Below are 7,902 nucleotides of genomic sequence, written 5' to 3'. Positions count from 1 at the left end.
AATGGGAGTTGCAAAATAAACAGAGACTAGTTAAGGGGGCCATAGGTTTCACTAGTGGCTTCTCTCAAGAGCATAAGTATTACGGTGGGTGAACGAATTACTGTCGAGCAATTGATAGAATTGAGCATAGTTATGAGAATATCTAGGTATGATCATGTATATAGGCATCACGTCCGCGACAAGTAGACCGAAACGATTCTGCATCTACTACTATTACTCCACACATCGACCGCTATCCAGCATGCATCTAGAGTATTAAGTTCATAAGAACAGAGTAATGCTTTAAGTAAGATGACATGATGTAGAGGGGTAAAGTCATGCAATATGATATAAACCCCATCTTTTTATCCTCGATGACAACAATACAATACGTGTCGTTTCCTTTACTGTCACTGGGATCGAGCACCGCAAGATTGAACCCAAAGCTAAGCACTTCTCCCATTGCAAGAAAGATCAATCTAGTAGGCCAAACCAAACTGATAATTCGAAGAGACTTGCAAAGATAACCAATCATACATAAAAGAATTCAGTGGAGATTCAAATATTGTTCATAGATAATCTTGATCATAAACCCACAATTCATCGGATCTCAACAAACACACCGCAAAAGAAGATTACATCGAATAGATCTCCAAGAAGATCGAGGAGAACTTTGTATTGAGATCCAAATAGAGAGAAGAAGCCATCTAGCTAATAACTATGGACCCGAAGGTCTGAGGTAAACTAATCACACATCATCGGAGAGGCTATGGTGTTGATGTAGAAGCCCTCCGTGATCAATGCCCCCTCCGGTGGAGCGCCGGAAATGGCCCCAAGATGGGATCTCACGGGTACAGAAGGTAGCGGCGGTGGAAATAGGTTTTTGGCTCCGTATCTGGTAGTTTGGGGGTACGTAGGTATATATAGGAGGAAGAAGTACGTCAGTGGAGCAACATGGGCCCCACGAGGGTGGAGGGCGCGCCTGGGGGGTAGGCGCGCCCCCTGCCTCGTGCTCTCCACGTTGATTGCTTTGCGTAGACTCCAAGTCCTCTGGATCACGTTTGTTCCGAAAATCACGTTCCCGAAGGTTTCATTCCGTTTGGACTCTGTTTGATATTCTTTTTCTGCGAAACACTGAAATAGGCAAAAAACAGCAATTCGGGCTGGGCCTCCGGTTAATAGGTTAGTCCCGAAAATAATATAAAAGTGTATAATAAAGCCCATTAATGTCCAAAACAGAATATAATATAGCATGGAACAATCAAAAATTATAGATATGTTGGAGACGTATCAAGCATCCCCAAGCTTAATTCCTGCTCGTCCTCGAGTAGGTAAATGATAAAAATATAATTTTTGATGAGGAATGCTACTTAGCATAATTTTCAATGTAATTCTCTTATTTGTCGTATGAACATTCAGATCCGAAAGATTGAAGATAAAAGTTTAATATTGACATAAAAATAATAATGCTTCAAGCATACTAAGTAAGCAATTATGTCTTCTCAAAATAACATGGCCAAAGAAGGTTATCCCTACAAAATCATATAGTCTGGCTATGCTCTATCTTCACCACACAAAGTATTTAAATCATGCACAACCCCGATGACAAGCCAAGCAATTGTTTCATACTTTTGGTGTTCTCAACCTTTTTCAATCTTCACGCAATACATGAGCGTGAGCCATGGATATAGCACTATATGTGGAATGGAATGGTGGTTGTGGAGAAGACAAAAAAGGAGAAGATAGTCTCACATCAACTAGGCGTATCAACGGGCTATGGAGATGCCCATCAATAGATATCAATGTGAGTGAGTAGGGATTTCCATGCAACGGATGCACTAGAGCTATAAGTATATGAAAGCTCAACAAAAGAAACTAAGTGGGTGTGCATCCAACTCGCTTGCTCACGAAGACCTAGGGCATTTTGAGGAAGCCCGTCATTGGAATATACAAGCCAAGGTCTATAATAAAAAATTCCCACTAGTATATAAAAGTGATATCATAGGAGACTCTCTATCATGAAGATCATGGTGCTACTTTGAAGCACAAGTGTGGTAAAAGGATAGTAACATTGTCCCTTCTCTCTTTTTCTCTCTCTTTTTTTATTTGGGCCTTTTCTCCTTTTTTATGGCCTCTTTTTTTCTTTTTCTTTTATTTTTTGTCCGGTGTCTCATCCCGACTTGTGGGGGAATCATAGTCTCCACCATCCTTTCCTCACTTGGGACAATGCTCTAATAATGATGATCATCACACTTTTGTTTACTTACAACTCAAGAATTACAACTCAATACTTAGAACAAAATATGACTCTATGTGAATGCCTCCGGCGGTGTACCGGGATATGCAATGAATCAAGAGTGACATGTATGAAAGAATTATGAACGGTGGCTTTGCCACAAATACGATGTCAACTACATGATCATGCGAAGCAATATGACAATGATGGAGTGTCTCATAGTAAACGGAACGGTGGTAAGTTTCATGGCAATACATCTCGGAATGGCTACGGAAATGCCATGATAGGTAGGTATGGTGGCTATTTTGAGGAAGGTATATGGTGGGTGTATGATACTGGCGAAAAGTGCGCGGTATTAGAGAGGCTAGCAATGGTGGAAAGATGAAAAGTGCGTATAATCCATGGACTCAACATTAGTATAAAGAACTCATATACTTATTGGAAAAATCTACAAGTTATCAAAGCAAAGTATTACGCGCATGCTCCTAGGGGGATAGATTGGTAGGAAAAGACCATCGCTCGTCCCCGACCGCCACTCATAAGGAAGACAATCAATAAATAAATCATGCTCCGACTTCATCACATAACGGTTCACCATACGTGCATGCTACGGGAATCGCAAACTTTAACATAAGTATTCCTTAAATCCACAACTACTCAACTAGCATAACTCTAATATCACCATCTTCATATCTCAATACAATTATCAAGCATCAAACTTCTCATAGTATTCAACACACTCATAAGAATTTTTTTACTAATCTTGGATGCCTATCACTTTAGGACTAATTTCTCAATTTAAGCAAATTACCATGCTGTTTTGTAGGACTCTCAAAATAATATAAGCGAAGCATGAGAGAACAATAGTTTCTATAAAACAAATCCACCACCGTGCTCTAAAAGATATAAGTGAAGCACTAGAGCAAAAACTATATGGCTCAAAAGATATAAGTGAAGCACATAGAATATTCTAATAAATTCCGAACCATGTGTCTCTCTCTCAAAAGGTGTGTACAGCAAGGATGATTGTGGTAAACTAAAAAGCAAAGACTCAAATCATACAAGACGCTCCAAGCAAAACACATATCATGTGGTGAATAAAAATATAGCTCCAAGTAAAGTTACCGATGGACGAAGACGAAAGAGGGGATGCCTTCCGGGGTATCCCCAAGCTTTGGCTTTTTGGTGTCCTTAGATTATCTTGGGGTGCCATGGGCATCCCCAATCTTAGGCTCTTGCCACTCCTTGTTCCATAATCCATCAAATCTTTTACCCAAAACTTGAAAACTTCACAACACAAAACTTAGCAGAAAATCTCGTGAGCTCCGTTAGCAAAAGAAAACAAAACACCACTTCAAGGTACTGTAATGAACTCACTATTTATTTATATTGGTGTTAAACCTACTGTATTCCAACTTCTCTATGGTTTATAAACTATTTTACTAGCCATAGATTCATCAAAATAAGCAAACAACACACGAAAAACATAACAGTCTGTAGTAATCTGTAACTAACGCACACTTCTGGAACTCAAAAAAATCTACCAAAATAGGACGACCTAGACAATTTATTTATTGATCTGCTGCAATTGGAATCAATATTTTATCACGCTCTGGTGATTTTTAACAATTGTTTTCGTGAACAGAAAGTTTCTGGAATTTTCAGCAAGATCAAATAACTATCATCCAATAAGATCCTATAGGTTTAACTTGGCACAAACACTAATTAAAACATAAAAACAAATCTAACCAGAGGCTAGATAAAATATTTATTCCTAAACAGAATCAAAAATAAAAAAACTAAAATAAAATTGGGTTGCCTCCCAACAAGCGCTGTCGTTTAACGCCCCTAGCTAGGCAATGAGATTTCGATGATGCTCACATGAAAGACAAGAATTGAAGCGCAAAGAGAGCATCATAAAACACGTGACAAACACATCTAAGTCTAACATACTTCCTATGCATAGGCATTTTATAAGCAAACAAATTATCAAGACAAGCAAAAGCTAGCATATGCAAGGAAGAAGAAAGAGACGATAGCAATCTCAACATGAAGAGAGGTAATTTAGTAACATGAAAATTTCTACAACCATATTTTCCTCTCTCATAATAATTGCATGCAGGATCATAAGCAAATTCAACAATATAGCTATCACATAACATATCAACACGATCCACATGCATGCGAAGTTGACACTCTTCCAAAATAGTGGGATTAACATTAACTAAAGTCATGACCTCTCCAAACCCACTTTTATCAAAAATTTCATAAGATTGAACATGCTCCAAATATGTGGGATCTAAAGTTGACACTCTTCCAAACCCACTTTCAATAATATTGCAAACACTATTATCAATCTCATATTCATCATGGGGCATAAATAAATTTTCAAGATCATAAGAAGAATCACCCCAATCATGATCATTGCAACAAGTAGTAGACATAGCAAAACTAGCATCCCCAAGCTTAGGGTTTTGCATATTTTTAGCACAATTTACATCAAGAAAATTTATAGTAAAATCATCGCAATCATGCTTTTTATTCAAAGATCTATCGTGAATCGCTTCATAAAGTACTTCATCACAATTTTCAGATTCACGAATTTCAAGCAAAACCTCATAAAGATAATCTAGTGCACTTAAATCACTAGCAATAGGTTCATCATAATTGGATCTCTTAAAGAGATTAGCAAGTGGATGAGGATCCATAAACTTTTAGCAAGCGAAGATGCAAGCAAAAAGAAGGTACATGGTAACACAAGATCGAACGGAAGGAGGGCGAAGAAAAGGAAAAGGTGAAGTGGGGGAGAGGAAAATGAGAGGAAAATGGAAAATAATGTAATGCGAGGGATAAGAGTTTGTGATGGGTACTTGGTATGTCTTGACTTGTGCATAGACTCCCCGGCAACGGCGCCAGAAATCCTTCTTGCTACCTCTTGAGCACTGCGTTGGTTTTCCCTTGAAGAGGAAAGGGTGATGCAGTAAAGTAGCGTAAGTATTTCCCTCAGTTTTTGAGAACCAAGGTATCAATCCAGTAGGAGATCACGCACGAGTCCCTCACACCTACACAAAAAAATAAGAACCTTGCAACCAACGCGATAAAGGGGTTGTCAATCCCTCAACGGTCACTTACGAGAGTGAGATCTGATAGATATGATAAGATAATATTTTTTGTATTTTTATGATAAAGATGCACAGTAAAACAAACGGCAATAAAAAATAGCTAAGTGTTAGAAGATTAATATGATGGAAAATAGACCCGGGGGCCATAGGTTTCACTAGTGGCTTCTCTCAAGAGCATAAGTATTACGGTGGGTGAACGAATTACTGTCGAGCAATTGATAGAATTGAGCATAGTTATGAGAATATCTAGGTATGATCATGTATATAGGCATCATGTCCGCGACAAGTAGACCGGAACGATTCTGCATCTACTACTATTACTCCACACATTGACCGCTATCCAGCATGCATCTAGAGTATTAAGTTCATAAGAACAGAGTAATGCTTTAAGTAAGATGACATGATGTAGAGGGATAAACTCATGCAATATGATATAAACCCCATCTTTTTATCCTCGATGGCAAAAATATAATACTTGTCGTTTCCCTTACTATCACTGGGATCGAGCACCGCAAGATTGAACCCAAAGCTAAGAACTTCTCCCATTGCCAGAAAGATCAATCTAGTAGGCCAAACCAAACTGATAATTCGAAGAGACTTGCAAAGACAACCAATCATACATAAAAGAATTCAGAGGAGATTCAAATATTATTCATAGATAATCTTGATCATAAACCCACAATTCATCGGATCTCGACAAACACACCGCAAAAGAAGATTACATCGAATAGATCTCCAAGAAGATCGAGGAGAACTTTGTATTGAGATCCAAATAGAGAGAACAAGCCATCTAGCTAATAACTGTGGACCCGAAGGTCTGAGGTAAACTACTCACACATCATCGGAGAGGCTATGGTGTTGATGTAGAAGCCCTCCATGATCAATGCCCCCTCCGGCGGAGCGCCGGAAAAGGCCCCAAGAAGGGATCTCACGGGTACAGAAGGTTGCGGCGGTGGAAATAGGTTTTGCTCCGTATCTGGTAGTTTGGGGGTACGTAGGTATATATAGGAGGAGGAAGTACGTCGGTGGAGCAACATGGGCCCCACAAGGGTGGAGGGCGCGCCTAGGGGTAGGCGCTCCCCCCTGCCTCGTGCTCTCCACGTTGATTGCTTTGCGTAGACTCCAAGTCCTTTGCATCACGTTTGTTCCGAAAATCATGTTCCCGAAGGTTTCAATACATTTGGACTCCGTTTGATATTCTTTTTCTGCGAAACACTGAAATAGGTTAAAAAACAGCAATTCGGGCTGGGCCTCCGGTTAATAGGTTAGTCCCAAAAATAATATAAAAGTGTATAATAAAGCCCGTTGAACATCCAAAACAGAATATAATATAGCATGGAACAATCAAAAATTATAGATACGTTGGAGACTTATCAGCTCACGGCGGGTATCATGTTTTTCTGACCTTCATAGATGATTTGAGTAGATATGTGTATATCTACTTGATGAAACACAAGTCTGAAACACTTGAAAAGTTCAAAGATTTTCAGAGTGAAGTAGAAAATAAAGTTTCTACGATCTGATCGTAGAGGCAAATATTTGAGTTACGAGTTTGGCCTTCAATTAAAACAATGTGAAATAGTTTCACAAACTCATGCCACCTGGAACACCACATCATAATGGTGTGTCCGAACGTCATAACCGTACTTTATTGGATATAGTGCAATCTATGATGTCTCTTACCGATTTACCACTATCGTTTTGGGGTTATGCATTAGAGACAGCTGCATTCACGTTAAATAGGGCACCATCTAAATCAGTTGAGACGACACCTTATGAACTGTGGTTTGGCAAGAAACCCAAGTTGTCGTTTCTTAAAGTTTGAGGCTGCGATGCTTATGTGAAAAAGCTTCACCCTGATAAGCTCGAGTCCAAATCGGAGAAATGTGTCTTCATAGGATACCCAAAAGAGACTATTGGGTACACCTTCTATCACAGATCCGAAAGCAAGATGCTTGTTACTAAGAATGGATCCTTTCTGGAGAAGGAGTTTCTCTCGAAAGAAGTGAGTGGGAGGAAGGTAGAACTTGATGAGATAATTGTACCTTCTCCCGAATAGGAAAGTATTTCTTCACTGAAATCAGTTCAAGTGATGATTACACCAATTAGTGAGGAAGTTAATGATGATGATCATGAAGCTTCGGATCAAGTTACTACCGAACCTCATAGGTCAACCAGAGTACGTTCCGCACCAGGGTGGTATGGTAATCCTATTCTGGAGTTCATGTTACTTGACCATGACGAACCTACGAACTATGAGGAAGCGATGATGAGCCCAGATTCCGCGAAATGGCTTGAGGCCATGAAATCTGAGATGGGATCCATGTATGAGAATAAAGTGTGGACTTTGGTTGACTTGCCCGATGATTGGCAAGCCATAGAAAATAAATGGATCTTCAAGAGGAAGACGGACGCTGATAGTAGTGTTACTATCTACAAAGCTAGACTTGTCGATAAAGGTTTTTGACAAAGTTCAAGGTGTTGACTACGATGAGATTTTTCTCACTCGTAGCGATGCTTAAGTCTGTCCGAATCATGTTAGCAAATTGCCACATTTTATGAAAT

The sequence above is a fragment of the Aegilops tauschii genome, chromosome 7 (genome assembly GCF_002575655.3).
Source record: "Aegilops tauschii subsp. strangulata cultivar AL8/78 chromosome 7, Aet v6.0, whole genome shotgun sequence".
Taxonomy (NCBI): Eukaryota; Viridiplantae; Streptophyta; class Magnoliopsida; order Poales; family Poaceae; genus Aegilops; species Aegilops tauschii.
Note: the sequence above shows the minus strand (reverse complement) of the source record.